Source organism: Balaenoptera borealis, assembly GCF_965194805.1.
Source record: "Balaenoptera borealis genome assembly, chromosome: 10".
NCBI lineage: Eukaryota > Metazoa > Chordata > Mammalia > Artiodactyla > Balaenopteridae > Balaenoptera > Balaenoptera borealis.
Window position 1 is genome coordinate 72,098,765 of NC_138874.1, and position 16,308 is coordinate 72,115,072.

Here is a 16,308-nt window from a genome sequence, read left to right on the forward strand (position 1 = left end):
AATTCACCTAAATGCCCTCTGAAAATGAATCGAGTATGTCAAATATGAAATATCTATCATATCACATTCACAACTAAATAAATGCTTGCATATGAAAAACAGTACCTTCTGACCTCGGTTACATCAACTAAAAACTATTAGACCACCAAGAACTCTCTCAGAAACCCTCAAGCTTCTACAGTAGGTAATTTAAAGAAATCACCATAAAAGCCACCCTGATCGTTTCAGAGCATATTATATTTGTCAAATCTAACCTACTGGGTAGTAAACAATGAAGTTCCAGGTGACTTACAATTTCCTTTTCTAGGCACCTTTAGAAAGTTAAAACCATGATTCCCATATCGTAATCTGAAGTACAAGAAAGACGACATTCATGGCCTATTTTTGTCTTTTGTAATTTCCCATCTCTTCAATGCTTTAGAAATTACTTTAGGCCATTTAATCCAATTTCTCTCTAAACATCAGAGTATTTCTTTTAAAATACTGAAAATGAAAACACTCTTAATCTAGAGATTCTATATATACGGTCAGGATTAAAGTAAATCGTGTATCTATCCGAAATCACATCTGAACTAGATAGATGAGGTCTCAGTTATAATCCAGTCTGATCCTGTCATTATTAAAGAGAAAAGAAAACTGAAGCCAAGGAGGTTACCTGATTATCCTAGACTGAAAATGTCAATTAGCAACTAAATCAGAACTAGAACCCAAGTATTCTGGCCTATATTCCACAGCTCTCCCCACTTCTCTATGTGACCAATGTTTGGGATTGATGAGGATACAGACTCTTTACAAATATCTATAGATTCCCTTTGCTATCAGGAGCTAAGCTGAAATAAAGGAATATTCATTTGTCTATCTACAGCTGGACACAGTATGTGTATAAATAGAAAAAGTAGCAAAGATAATTTACGTTCACTCTGGTTTTACAAGAAGGTTCTAACACTAAGAATTTTCTTTATACCAAAGCTCTAAAATCCAAACCTATGCCCACCTCCCTCTTTAAATTAGGAAAATGGGAAAAATGATATTCAGAATGAACAGAAAGATATTTGCAATTCAGAGAGTGTGGGATCCAATTAATCATAGGTATATAAAAAACAAGCAAGTGAAGAACACAAGACAATTATTAATTCTGGGGAAAACAAAAAGTTGTACAAGAGTAGAAAAGGAATCAGATCTCAGATATGAACAGTGCTTTTACCATCCTACTGAAAAACCAGAATACTGATCTAATTGAAATGAATATGATATCTATAGTGGAAAAGTGGGGAAACATAAATAAGACTGTTAGTGGTGATAGGGTTAAGTAAACAATAGCTAAATCCTAATCTTCTATAATGGGAAGTTAATACACTAAAAAAAAAATAAATAAAGGCTAAAAGGTTCAAAGCCTCTTCATTATAAGCCTCTTTAATGCTAATGAAAAGAAAAACTAAATTTAAAAAAATCATACATAGAAGGCATTCTGCGATTTTAGAATTTTATTGTATATATTAAAGATACTTGCTTTCCTGTGCCTGAAAATGCATAAAACATATTAATGTATTTATTTAAGATATTCAAATTCTTCTTATTCATAATTTATCTTTTTGTTTTTTAAACCATTTTATTTTGAAATAATTATAGATTCACCGAAAACTGCAAAAATAATATACAGAGGTCCGGTTTACCCCTCACCAAGTTTCCCTTAAAGGTTACATTTCAGATTAACTATAACACAATATCAAAACCAGGAAATTAATATTGGTACAGTATATGTGTATTGTTCTATGTTATTTTATCACGTGTACATTTGTGTAACCAAAATCAAGATGCAGAAGCGTTCCACTATAACAAAAGTCTCCTTTGTGCTACTAATTTATAGTCATACCCTCCTTCCAACCATCCCTAAGCCCTAGAAAGCACCAATCTGTTTTCCATCTCTGTAATTCTGTTGTGTTATACAAATGGAATCATATGGTATGTGTCCTTTTAAGATAGACTTTTTTTCACCCAGTGTAACATCCTTCAGATCTGTTCAAGTTCATGCATGTATCAACAGTTAATTCCTACTGCTGAGTAGTATTCCATAGTATGAATATACCACAGTTTGTTTAACCATTTACCTACCGAGGGGCATTTTGGTTGTTTCAACTTTTGGGCTATTACAAACAAAGCTGCCTTTTACTTTCAACCTGCCTATACTGTTATGTCTGAAATAATTTCTTGCAAGCAGCATATAATGTGTCAGGTTTTTTTAATCCACTCTGTAAATCGCTGTCTTTTAATTGGTGAACTTTGACATTTACATTTAACCACTGATAAGTTAGAACATATTCATTTTCTATTTTCTCTTTCTTTTACCTGTTTTCTTTTCCTTCATTCCTATGGGTTACTTGAACATATTTTAGAATTCCATTTTTATTTATCTAAAGTATATTTGAACACATCTCTTTGAACAGATTTTTTTTTAATTGGCTGCTCTAGGCATTCATTATATGTAACTTATCACTGTTTCCTGGTGTCAACATTTCACATGTTGCAGTATAGAAACTTTACCTTTCTTTAAGGCTCTTTACCCACCCCCATTATAATTTTCTTTAATATTTCTCCACATACATTGAGAACCACATTTGATAGTGTTATAATGTTTGAAAATAGTGAAACAGAAAATGTCAAACACTATTTAGAATACTCAAGAAGAAAAGTCTACTACATTTTTACTCTTTCTACTGTTCTTTCTTCTCTCCGGGTGTTCCAAGATTCCATTTTATCATTTCCTTTCTGTTTCAAGAAATTCCTTTAGACATTCTTTTAGGATAGGTCTATTAATGACAAATTCTCTTCCTTTCCTTCATCTGAGAATGTCACCGCTTCTCCTACAGTCCTGAAGGATATTTTCAATGGACACACACTTCTCTGTTGACAGTTCTTTTCTCTTACTCCTTCAAAAATATTATGTCAGTTCTTTCTAGCCTCCATATTTTCTGATGAGAAATCCAACAACATTCAAACTGTTTTTCCCCTAGGCAATGTGTTATTTCTTTCTGGATGTTTTCAAAAATTTTTTCTTTGCCTTTAGTTTGAGGAAGTTTGACTATGATATGTCTTGGCACGGATTTCTTTGGGTTTATCCTGTAAGAGGTTTGCTCAGCTTCTTGATGTCTTCTGTCAAATTTGGGAAATTTTCAGCTATTATTTCTAGTTTTCAGCTGCTATTTTTTGTTGAATATTTTTTCATCCCTGCCCCTTTTCTCCTCTCCCTCCAGTACTAAAAAGGCATGACTGTTAGATATTTTTTAATAGTTCCATAGGTTCCTACACTTTTTTTATATATAAATTTTAATGTTTCTTGGATGTCATGTTTGCTTGTTTGACCAGTACAACCAGTATAGGAAATTTAGGAATTCAGATTTTCAAGCCAATATAAACCCCAAAATTATATATACTAGACCATTATGCTATTATTGTTTTCTACATTATGAGAAAATCTGAAAGGAAATATATAGTCACTTTTAGACCAAAATTATTAAACCATTCTTTTTTGAGTCACCTCAGAAAAAAATGACATAAAAGTCTATTTTCTTTCTGTTGTTCAGACTAATTCCTTTGTTCTTTTTCAAGTTCTCCAATTCTTTCCTCTGTCACCCCCACTCTCCATTGAGCCCATTCATTGCATAAAAAAAAAAAAAATCAGGTATTGTATTTTTCATTTCTAAAATTTCCATTTGGTTCTTCTTTATAGCTTCTATTTCTTTGCTGGGACTGTCTATTTTTCATTTGTTTCAAGGAGCTGTAATTGCTTATTGAAGCCTTTTTATGATGGCTGCTTTAAAGCCCTTGTTAGATAATTCTAACATCTGTGTTATCTCAGGGTTGGTATCTGTTGATTGTCTTCACACTTCAGTTGAGATTTTCCTGGTTCTTGGTGGAGCGATTTTTTATTGAAACCTGGATTTTATGTTATGAGACTTTGGATCTTATTTAAATCTTGTTTTAGCAGGTCTTCTGTGACACAGGAAGGGAGAGCCGCCTCATTACTACCAGTCAGGAGTGAAAATTCTACTGCCCTTGTTGACTCCCAGGGCAGGGAGGGGGAAAGGCATCTTGATATCTCTGGGTTGGGGGGCGGGGGGGCGGGTGCAGAGGGTGTAAGTTCAGGCTCCCCACCAGGCCTCTGCTGATACCACCCTGGTGCCATATTTTTCCAACAGCCCCACAGACCCTAGCTGGTCAGTCTTTTCTCTACCTTTCAGAGTCTTCTTATTCTTTTATAGTGTCCTGGGTTTTCAGCTGTATTTAGTAGGAGGGATAAGGAGAAGTGTCTATCCAAACATTTTTAACCTAAAGACATTTAACCTTAAGTGTCTAAATAGGCTGACAGCTTCTTCTCCTTTGGGTACCTGTCCTTGTCTTTTAAAATTGACATATGAGTAGCTGCTGCCATGCTTTGCTGACCGTCACAAGCTTTAAAATATCACTTATTTATCTGATGAAGCATTATTGCACTGGACTTCTGTCAACGCTTCAGACCTATGTTTAATGTTGCTTTGAAAACACAAAAGAGAAGATAAAAAATGTCATTTGAGAACATAACCAACCCAACTACCATTTGAGATGGAATGCATAATTTAAAAAACTAGTATAATCTTATGCCCTCTCATATATTATTAGCATCTTTAAGCAAATCTTATCTTTTACAAATTATTTACTATTTATTAATGTCACAATTTATTAATCTATACAATGCAAACCAAGACATTAGTATTAAAAAGTTTTAAAAATGTAAATCATTGCTTAACTTCAAGGGAAGAAGAGCCTTAAATAATAAATATTTATTTATAATATATCATATATTATATTATTTATAATGATGATGATGATTATAAGGAAATTAAGCATTTACATGATGATTAAAAGGAAAGCTTCATTAAATTCTCCCTGCCCTCTATTGGAGAGTCTGCATAATTATATATGGCAAGTGTTTGTGTGTGTGTGCGTGCGTGTACATACCATCCTTTTATTCTCATCCCAAAAGTTGATTATGTACATGTTTCACTCAGAACTGATACAAAGATTTTCAAAATTATAATGCTATTTTACCCATTTCCTCTCTTTAGACTATAGAGTTGTTTATCCATTCAACTAACCAGTAAATAATTTAAGTATCTATTATATGCCAGACACTGCGCCAGGACTGACGACAGAACTGTAAACAATAACAGACATGATCACTGACCTCATGAATCTCAAAGCAGAAAGTCCTATGCTCTTTCTGTGATCCCCTCAATATATCAGCCTTCACCTTGAAGGATAGTAATTACTGCAATTTCATCATAGTGGTCGTGGAGAAGCTATCTTTCCTCATAAGCAGATGGAAGCATTAACAAACTACTAAAATAGAGCAACTTAATTTGTCAAATGTCAAAACATGATGAATGATTTAAATATCTAGAAGCGTACATATAGAAAAGAGATTTTTATTTATTTCTTCTTTCTTAGAATGGTTGATCAACTAAAACTAAATCTGTAAACTGTGCTCTAATACTAAAGGCATATTCATGCATGACTAAGTACAGTGCCTGGCACACAGACAGTACTAAATAAATAATACTACTGAACTTTGAATGAGGAAGTGAAATCTGTAGCTGGTAAAAATCAGAAAACTAGTGATATTTTAATGAAGGAGAAAATTTCCATAGATCTACTTCTTCAAAGAGTTCATAGGAAACAGCTTTTTAATCAGTCACAAATCAACAAATATAATAAACACTTCAAGTCACTCCATGTTATCTATTGATGTAAACCTAGGTAGATCCTAGTAAAAATTTTAAAAGTTACTAATACTCTTCTTTAATAAAAAATTTCAAAAGGTCTAGAACATTAAATTTTATGAAACAATTTTTTAATATAAAACATATATCATCCCAAAATCTAAACAGAGGTGAGAAACCTCATAGTCCTATGATCCTAAAGTTAATATAACCATTTAAGTGTTTGTTACACTTAGGTATTTGTTTTCCTTCTCACACAGAAAAAAATCACTTAAAATCACGTTACTCTAACAATTCTGTATAATTTTTTCATTAGACAAAAGAATTTTCCACTTTGCTGTATAGTCTTCATAAACATCACTAGAAACAAAATGTTTTTTTAAAAAGTCATGTATTTTCACTGTAGCAAATTAACATAAACAAAAAGAAAATAAATACCACCCACAAACCCAGTATCAATATATATACTGCTAACATTTTGGCATATATCCTTCCAGTCTGTATTTTGTTTTCATTTACATAGTGGACATGTTCCCATGTAAATAAATATAATCCTATATCACCATTTTCAATAGCTGAGTATTATTAACAATTTGGACACACCATACCTTATTTCCCTACCTAATTCTGTTATGATAGATTTACAGGTTGTTGCCAATTTTCCACTCTTAAAATTACCATTGCAATGAATATCCTTGTACATACATCTTTCTGCAACTATTTGAATATCTCTGTAAGTGAAAATGCTATATCAAAAAGCATAGGCTTTTTTTTTTTTTAAAGGTTTTTAATATATGCTGTCTAATCACCTTCCAGAAAGGTTCTATCAATTTATATTCTGGTGCTGTGTAAGAAAGTACTCAACTCCATACCTTACTAATACTGTGAATTCTCATATTCTTGTTTTATTCGCAATTTGATAGACTAAATTGACACCACTATTATTTTAATTTGTTTATTTAATTACTAATGATGTTGAACTTTTTATCCCCATGTATACAAACTCCTCTGTGATGAGCCTTAACCCTTCTTTTCTATTAATTTTTAAGTAATACGTGAATACATTCTTGCCTTAAAAATGTCAAACCATTCAGATGAAGTCGGAGCTCTTCTTAACCGCAAATCCCCAATTCCAAACTACTTCTCAGACATAAACAGATGCTTGTCTCCTTCCCAAACTACTTCTAAGCATTTCTACATATGTGCATACAGAAATTTAGCTTTCTGTTGCATTAAATTTTAAACTAAATGGTATACTATAGCTTTTTGCCTTAAGAGAAAGCCTTAGAAGTCTTTCCACGTAATAGAATGATAAATGCTACACGGTATTTTCCACAGTATGGATATACAATCTTAACCATTCCTTATTGATATATGATATTATATTGATATTATTATACCAATATAATAATGGTTATTATTATATTGCTATACCAGGTTGCTATACACTTCCTTTTTCTCCCCATCAATGGCAATTAATTTTCCCAGCACTATGAAAAATTTCAAAAATACAGCAAAGCTAAAATAACTATACACTGAACACCCATAAACTCAGTTTCTACAGTTAACATTTTACTCTATTTATTTTTGTCGCATATCTATCCATCCATCAATCCATTTTTTTAATGCATTTTGAAGTAAGTTGGGGGCATGAGTACATTTCACCCTGACCACTTCAGCCTCCATATAAATATAATTTAACATTTGTTTACAGGTTTTTTCATTTTGAGGTAAAATTTACATTCAATGAAATGAACCCTAAGTGTACCACTCAATGACATTTTACAAATGCATACACCTGCATAAACTAAATCCCTATCAAGATATAGGATATTATTATACTATCACCCTAGAAGGTTCCCTCATGCCCCTTCCCAGGCAACTTTCCCACATCTGAGAGACTACCACTGTTCTAAATTTTCTTCTACCATAGATTAGTTTTGTCTCTGGTAAAACTTCATATATTGGAAACATGTGATATGTACTGTATTGTGTAAGGCTTTTTTTTTTCCCCTCAGCACTGTGCTTTTGAGATGCATCTATGTTGTGTGTATCAGTGATTTTGTTCCCTTCTATTATTTTATTCTATTGTATAATTACACCACAATTTGTTTATTCATTCTCTTGTTGACAGACAACTGTACTATTTCCAGGATTTGGCTATTATAAGTAAAGCTGCTATAAACATTCTTCTATAAACACAGGATTTTTTGTGTACACATACATTAATTTCTCTTGGGTAGGTTTAGAGAGGAAATGAAATGCATAGGTCATAGAGCAGGTATATGTTTAGTTTTCTAAAGAACTGTGAGACCTTTTTCCAACGTGGTAGTACCATTTTACAAACCCAACAACAAAGTATTGGAGTTCCAGTTGCTCCACATCTCTAGCTACATCTATTCATTTTAGTTTTAGCCCTTCTAGTGCCTGTGCACTAATACCTCATTCTAGTTTTAACTGGCATTTCCCCAATGACAAATGACACTGAGCATTTTTTAATGTGCTAATTGGTCATTTGTATATCTTTCTTTGTGACCTGTCTTTTAAACTCTTTTGTTTAATTTTTTTAACGGGGTGGTTTGTCTTATTTTTAAATTGAGTTCTTTATATATTCTAAACATAAGTCCTTTGTCATATAAATATATATGCTTTGCAAATATTTTCTCCCTGTCTTTAGCTTGTCTATTCATTTTCTTAATGTCTTTTGATAAGTATTTATTAATTTTTTTCTTTTATGCTTAATGCTTTCTGTGTCCTAAGAAATCTTTGTCTATCCTTAAGTCACAAAGATGCTTTCTTCTAGAATCTTTATGGTTTTAGCTTTTGCACTTAGTTATTTTCTATGTATGCTGTATACAAAGAGTTGAAGTTCTTTTTTCTTCCCCATAAAGAAACCCAGTTTTCCCAGCACCGTTTGTTGAAAGATGTTTCTTTCCCGCATCGATTGCTTTGGCACCTTTGTTGAAAATCAAATGATTGTATAAGTATGGGTCTATTTCTGGGTTTTATGGGTTTTCCAGTGAGCAATTTGATTCTTATGCCAGGACCACACTATATTAGTTTCCTTGGGCTGCTGTAACTATCACAAACTGGGTGGCTTAGAAAAACAAAGATTCTCTCACAGTTCTGAAGGCTAGAATTCTGAAATCAAGGTGCTAACAGGGTCATGTTCCCTCTGAAGGCTCTCAGAAAGAATCCTTCCTTGCCTCTCCCAAGCTTCTGGTGCCTATGGGCAATCCTTGGAATTCCTTGGCTTTCAGAAGCTTTCAACAAATAGTGGCTACTATTATGGTGATGATACATATTGTACCCTCTGCCTTATTTAACCTTTTACTACAGTTAAACCACTAATTATGTGTCAAGACTAAGTTCACATCTCCTCGTGAAGCCTCCCTTGACTTTCCTAATTCCTTCTTCCTCATGTGACTCTACAGTCACATGCACATACCTGTAGTACAGCACTTATTATGGTTTATTATAATTATTTATTTACATGTCCTTCTCCTCTCCTTCTCTAATCTGTGACACTGAAAAAGCATGCATTGTATTTTATACATCTTGTATTCTAGTACCAAGCATAATATTTAGTACTCATTATTATTTGCTGAATAGAGTTGATGAAAATTACATTTTATCCTGCAAGCATCCCTGCAAAACAGAAAGCAGAAGGACATCTAGAGAAACTGAAGCTCAAAGAAGGTAAAGCCAATTTTCCACATTCAAACTTAATGGCATACATCGGGACTAGATGCCAGGACTTGTCTTCCCAGGTTCACAAGGAAGGGTATTTTAGAGAATGGAGCACTTGGCCAAGAAACTGGAATGGAATAATAAGGATAATTCGAACTCTGTTTACCTTACAGAGTTATGAAGGCTCAGCTATAACAGCGTTTTATGAATTCTAAAGCCCCATATATAAATGCAAAGTATTATTATCTACTGGGCCAGTAATTTATGACCTTTCAGGAGCCTCCTCTTTCTTTCAACACCCCCCAAATCAATTAACTGCCAGTCCTACCGATTGATCCAGCAGGGCGTCACATATTCATTACCTCCTCTTAATCACTACTAAACTACCCTGACTCAGCCCCTCATCCAGTCTCACCAAGATTACTACAATAATCTAACTGTTGCCCTGACACTAGCCCACCTTCAGTTTTAGCCCAAGTACACCCTGGTGTGTCCCTGTTCCACTTGAAAGCTTTCAATGGCTTTTCCTTGCCTTTTCAGTACAGTACAAATCCTTCAATTAATAATCAAGCTATCTGGCCCTAGATGCTTATCTAGTCTTATTTACGGCTCTCTCTGTCTCTCAAACTACCTTCTGTGCATTTTTACATACTAGGACTTTTCAGTAATTTACTCTTCTCTAGCACCTACCTGTGCTTTCACAAACACAATCTGTGATATGCCTGGAATATCTTTCCTACTCTAAAACTTACCAAACCTTTTAATGCCTTACTCAAACAATACACTGCTTCAAAGTCTATCCAAATGGACTCACCAGCTAGAAGGTAACGCTTCCTCTTATAATTTAATTGTCTGTTTTTTCACAAGACACTTAAGACTTCCTGCTTTATGTTATAGTTATTTATGGACATGCATTCTATTGTTTACTAGAAGTTCCTTTCATACAAGATTGACAATGATTCACTATGCTAGAACATACTCATATGTAATGTTCTCAATAAAAATATTTGTTAAATTAACTGACACTTTCTACCACAGCTAGGTAATTTTACCAAGCTCTCCCTCTTCCTTCTCTCTACTGCCTATCAGAATCCCCCTGGAGAGGTTTTTGATTTTCTCTTCTTTTCTTTTTTTTTTTTAGTAAAGTAAACTGCATATGAACTGAGTTTTCTATAATACACCTAAAAAACTTACTGGAACTACCTCCAGAGCTTCCTAAGTTCGAAAGACAGGTTCATATTACAAAGATTAAAAAGAAAGAACGTAAGTCAGAATTATTAAGATCTTTCAGATCCACCTCTTCTTCAGACATGTTTTTAGACTACAAAAATTAAACATTAGAGGAAAAAAATAATTATAGCATTAAGTTATGTAAGGATAAAAAAATCAACTGGAGAAGGTGAATGTTTCTAACATTTACTTGTGCATGATTCAGGCTGACACTTTGAAGAGAAGAATGTGACAGCTTACAAGAAAACAAACTCACTCATTCCCCTTAATTTCTGAAAGCTCATGCAAGTCTGACAAGCCAACCACAGGGTGATCTCTCATGTGTATCACCCATGACAATTATGGCTTCAATAAAAATGTTCGCCAAATTTTAATAAAGTCCAACTGGTTTTCAGGAAATAGCCAGTCTAATATTTTCATATTTAAGAAGGCACATTTCACAAATTAGTGAGCTAATTTCTGGACTTAAATAAGACTTCCAAAAATTTTATATTATGGCAACAAAAGAGGTACAAAATGAATGCGGTAGCGAGGGCAAGGTGATGTGCTGAGAAGCTACCCTGTCTCTCTATTGTCCCTTGGTTTGGTTTTCTCTTTAAACAGCTCTTAAGAGCTTCCTAAGTAATTTTCAAAATGCTATGACTCAAACCTGAGAAGCACTGATAAAAATCACAACTCATTATAAGCATTTGAAATGATTTTTTTAAGGATAATACAAAAGATCCTTTGAAGTATTTGCCCTGTAACTTACACTAGAAATAATCTGTATTTGTCATTAAATTAACAGTTGTTTAATATGGGATAAATCAGATTGCTATACACTTCCTTTTTCTCGCCATCAATGGGTGCCAGCAGGAGTAAAAGAGTGCCAAGCATTAGAATCTCCTTTTATTCTCCCCCCCCCCCACCAGGGGAATGAAGGATTTATTATTACTTGCAGCAAGTAAGGAGAACATCGGGATCTTTCCCAAAGCAGTGTCTCTAGAATCAAAGAGATTCTTAACCTCCAATCCCATAGCCAAACTCTTATTAGCCAGTAAAGGGAAGATGAAGTAAGGATGAAGTGAGAAAGAGCCCTTCGGCAGGTCACCTCAACTCCACTTCCACTCTCCCAATCCTTGTTCTGTTTCTCAGGACAGAACTATGAACTAGTTTCTCACTTCAGGAAACAAGCCATTAGTAGCTTAAAATTCACAGACTTTTGTAGATGGGTGTGGAAATTTCACCATCATATACTCCAAAACCCAAATAAGTAACAACTAATTTGGGAACACAATCACTTTAGGAAGAATACCATCATCCAGTTCTTGAAACAAAATATGCCTCTAATCAAAACCAGTCACACTATTTCCTATACAAATTTCATTAGATTAAACATGAAGAACAAAATTGTGTAGGTTTATGACACATGAAGGAAGCTCTTCTCTAAACAGTAATCATTATTTTTTTTCATGCTAATAATAAAATGCACAAATTATTTTTGCCTTAGAAGGATAAAACATAATAACACACCCTCATTATCTTCTGTCTCCTAGAAGAGTTTACTTCTCAATACCGTTACGGTAAATGATTATTCTTTAGGGAATGCTCTCAGACTAGCACAAGATGCTCTGATAGGTCTTTCTCATCTCTCACTCCTATTACTGTATGACTACATGGCCATAACCTAACCATCAATCACTCTAGCAAACAGCACCAAACCACAATGCTATTTATTACACACAAGCCAACAGATATTTTCAATACCATATAGTCACACTATTATCCATCTTTTATAGACAAGCAATCAAACTCAGCATGACAAGATTTCAGAGAAATAGCTAATGGTTAATGGAAGTTTTCTAGTCCTGGAAGCAAAATGGACTTAATTTGTCTAAGAAATATAAGTGAACAATAACTTCATTCTTTTACTATAGTTAACAGTCTTAAATTTAATAAAAATATTTTTGAACTATAAGAAATACTTTAAAATTACTTATTTTTACTTTTACCTAATTTTTAAGATAGTTCAATGACAGCTTCTCGCACTCACACCACTAGGAAAGTAATTTGCCATACGAATCAAGTAGTGTGCATACATACATATTATAATGCTTAATTCTTAATTTAATTCCTAAATTATCCAGTATGAATAGTCAATATTACAGTCCAAACTTCACTCTTATTAATAAGGCTGAAACAAACATATTTCCCAAAAGGTTTGAGGGCACCCCCTGGTGGCAGACTTCCGGGAGAGGGAAAAAACCCCACAAATACCATTACAACGAAAATATCTTTTTAAGAAATTGACCAAGTTCTACTCAGCAACTCAATTATTACAGGTAACACCCAATCTAGAAAAAATTCAAAATGTGATCAAAGAATGTTGGGAAATCTCTGAAGTTCCCTGTGAGGAGATCTGACCAGTAGCAGCTCCTAGGTAGCAGGACTAGCAAGATGTCTGATGCAGAAGAAACCTTAGAGATGACCTCGTCCAGGGCAGAACAGAATTTTCTACACTGTCCAAGACGGTAGCCACCAGCCACATGTGTTGACTGAGCATGTGAAATGTGCCGTGTCACTGAGCAACTGCATTTCAAATTTTATTTCATTTTAATTAATTTCCATGTAAATAGCCACATATCACTATTGGCTTATTGTTTGGACAACACAAATCTAGTCCTACTCTTTACTCCACTCCAATGAAATAGAAATAGTCACCAGAGCAATCCAAGGAAGAGCCAAAGGTTCCCCGACACATGTACAGCTGGGTGGTGCAAATACATATGATTAGACCTGCACCATTTTGTTTGGGGATTCTTAAATGCACCTAATTTTATTCCATTGCATTGGATTACTTTTTGGTAACTGCAATTCATTTGAAAATACAGATGAGTTTGAAAATGGTAAAATATCCCTTTTGAGATAATTTTTGGCTTTATAGCCTATAAAAACTGAAGACATGTGACGACTGGTACACCCTTTAGCTACATCAAATAAAATGGATTACGGGCTCAGGTTCAATCTATCATCTGGGGCATTCATTCTTTTCTCACATAGAGAGAATAAAAAGGTAAACGAGCCCCTGAACCTGTGAATTAGCTGAGCTCAGAAATCCAAGAAAGAGAACAGTCCAATTGATCCAGCCTCTACTTTATACTTAACTCCAGTTAGGCATATTGTTAGTAGTATGTTGACATTTAGTTCAAGCATATATTGAGTGCCCACTTTGCCCAGGATGTCATATTGAGCACTGTGAGGAACAAACACAAAGGTAAACAATGCAAAGCAAGGTCTCTGTCCTCCAGAAACTTACTACTTTTTAGGGTAAAAATGCCATATAAACAGACATAAGGGTTATGTGTACATGCCTCATCTTTTCTCTCTACCAACTGCCAATCTCAAATGGTCAACTATCACTTTACACAAATAATTCCTAAATCTTTCAGTACGAGACTGTGGCTTAAGACCCACATTTCTGTGTGCTGATCTACTCTCCTTAAGTATACTGAAGTTAGTTCAAGAAACACTTACTGAGCACCAGCCATAAGCTAGAAAACATTAAGATGCCCTGGAGAGGTTCAGCCTCATGAAGGATGCAGACATTTTATAGAAAGATCATGCATTATGTGGCAAGTGCATAGAGGCAGGCACAGGTACTACTGTGAGCACACAGTGGAGTCTTTAGTAGAGGCTGGGAGGACAGAAAAGAGTTCCCAGAGGAGATAAAGACTGAGTTAAGTCTGGAAGGATGGATTAAGAGCAAGCCAACAGCATGCCAGAGAACCAAAAGGAATTCAGAGTCATTAGAATATCAGGTGTGGAGAAGCTCAGTATCAAGAAGTGATGCTGGAGAAATGGGTAGAGGCAAGGCCAGGGAATACCATAAACATCATCCAATAGAACTGAAAATAGATGAGATGCCACATAGGGTTTGAAGATATATGCTTCAGACAGCTCACTGTGGGTGAGCAGCATGAAGGACGGATTTGAAGGGAGCACCACTGAACATGGGGGTCAGCTGGATGACTGCTACAATATACTATCTGAGTCATGATGACAGCATGGATTAGACAAGTATAACAGAAATAGAGGTGAGCCTCAAGAAGTGTTTAGGAAGTAAAATTATTACGTCTTAATATAAGAAGTTGACAGAGAGAAGAAGCTTAAGATAAAGATTTGAGTGTGCCCAGCATTAAGTGGTATTTAAAGCTCTTGGCACTATGTTAAGTGCCAAGGAGTAACTAGATTTAAAAAGGAGACTACAGTTGACCCTTGAACAACACAGGAGTTAGAGGCACCGACCCTCCGCACAGCCGAAAACCTGCATATAATTTATACTTGGCCCTGTGTATCCACGGTTCCCTCATATCCGTGGTTCTGGAATAGTACCTGTCCCTCAACTTTTTACCTTGCCTGAAGGAGTTTTTCCTCTTGGCAGTTCCTCCTTCTCAAGTAGAACCTGTTAGAATGAAGAGGAGGAGCTCTTTTTCTCCTCAGCCCCCACCGCTAATTCCTTCAGATTCAACCAACTGTGGATCGCGCAGCACTGTAGTACTTACTATTGAAAAAAATACACGTATCAGTGGACCCACGCAGTTCAAACCCATGTTGTTCAAGGGTCAAATGTGCAGGTACCAGGCCAGGCAGGAAAAGATAGGAAGGCAGGAAAGAGCCAATAGATCACAACTGTTTTGCAAGGTGTGTTCCATGGGACATTAGCTACAAGGGAAATCATAAGCCGTTACACAGAAGGGGGCTTTGTTTATAAACAAGTTTGGGGAAAATGTTTAGTTAACCAAAACTAAGCAGATTTCTTCACTATAAGACTCCTCAGAACTATTCCCAGTAGGAGGACATAATGTGTAGCAAACTAACTTGACCATTCAACCCTTTATTTAAAAGTATTAGAACAACACAACCTGGAAAACAGTGGCCCAGAAGAAAAGGGATGGAAGCAGTAGCCTTAAAAACAGAAAGTGCTATAGGAATAAGTGAGTAGAAAACTAGGAGGCTATGGTAGGAAAGAAGTGCAGAACTAATGATGTTAGAGAAGGAACTGGCCCAGGGCATAACCAGATCCAATTTGTGATCATAGGTTAATACAGTAGACAGTCTCACATATAGGTTTGAGTCAGACTAGTTCATAGGTCATCAACATGATTACCAACCGAACAAAGGCTGTTGGATGTTGGTAGGTACCCTCCTTAAGTCAGTGCTTTTAATGATGCCAGATCTAAGGCCATAGGCCACTAAAGCCACCTTTTTTAAAGAGTATTTTTCCCAGGCTCCTCTTCTTTCTACTTATTATTCAAATCTTTGACCTTTTCAGGCCTCCCTAGATTTAGTTAATTGGTTTCTAGGACAATTCTGTCCCTTAACTGAACCATTTCCAGCTGACCTAATGTTTGGGCAGTATGTTTGACTGACTCAGTTCCTCTCTAGGTGCTAAGTCAAAGGCTAGTTCTGATGGCATGCACCACAGGGCACAGATAAGAAGAGACCCACCTCAGCCCAACTCTACAGGTATCAGTCTGGGTTTTCACAGATCTAGGTCATGGTCAAACAATTCAACAATGGACAGGAATCAGCAGTGGGGGCTGAGGAGAAAAACAACTCCTCCTCTTCATTCCAGCAAGTTCCACTAGAGAAG

The 16,308-nt window shown here is 35.2% G+C and overlaps 1 protein-coding gene across 4 annotated transcripts in view; it reads right to left on the minus strand.

Annotated features, from left to right (window-relative positions):
* The window catches only part of PARG (poly(ADP-ribose) glycohydrolase), a 112,798-nt gene that overhangs the window by 62,568 nt on the left and 33,922 nt on the right, over positions 1–16,308 (minus strand). The window lies entirely within an intron of this gene.